Source organism: Fulmarus glacialis, unplaced genomic scaffold, assembly GCF_000690835.1.
Source record: "Fulmarus glacialis isolate BGI_N327 unplaced genomic scaffold, ASM69083v1 scaffold20816, whole genome shotgun sequence".
Classification (NCBI taxonomy): Eukaryota; Metazoa; Chordata; class Aves; order Procellariiformes; family Procellariidae; genus Fulmarus; species Fulmarus glacialis.
The window spans coordinates 36000-36321 of NW_009219000.1; positions in this window are offsets into that span (position 1 = coordinate 36000).

The following is a 322-nucleotide window of genomic DNA, read 5'->3' on the forward strand; positions in this document are numbered from 1 at the left end:
GGGGAGGGAGAGGGAAGCAGGAGGAGGAGGAGGAGGAGAGGCTGAACATGATCCCGGTGCTTCCGTCCCTCCCTTTCTTGATGTTGGAGGGGAAAGAGCAGGTGAGCAAAGAGCAGTATTGATCCACGGCACCCCGAGCAAGGGTCGCCATCGATGAGCGTGGACCCTCGTTCCCTCACGGGCTCCCTCCTTAGCACTGGCCTGAGCCTGAGCCAGCCCAGGGCGGCCCCTGAGCACCGGGGGGCCAGGCTCATGGCAGCCCCCCAGGGAGTCCCGTGTTGGTGGTGCTGGGAGCTGCGGTCCTGTCCTGCAGCCCTTCCCA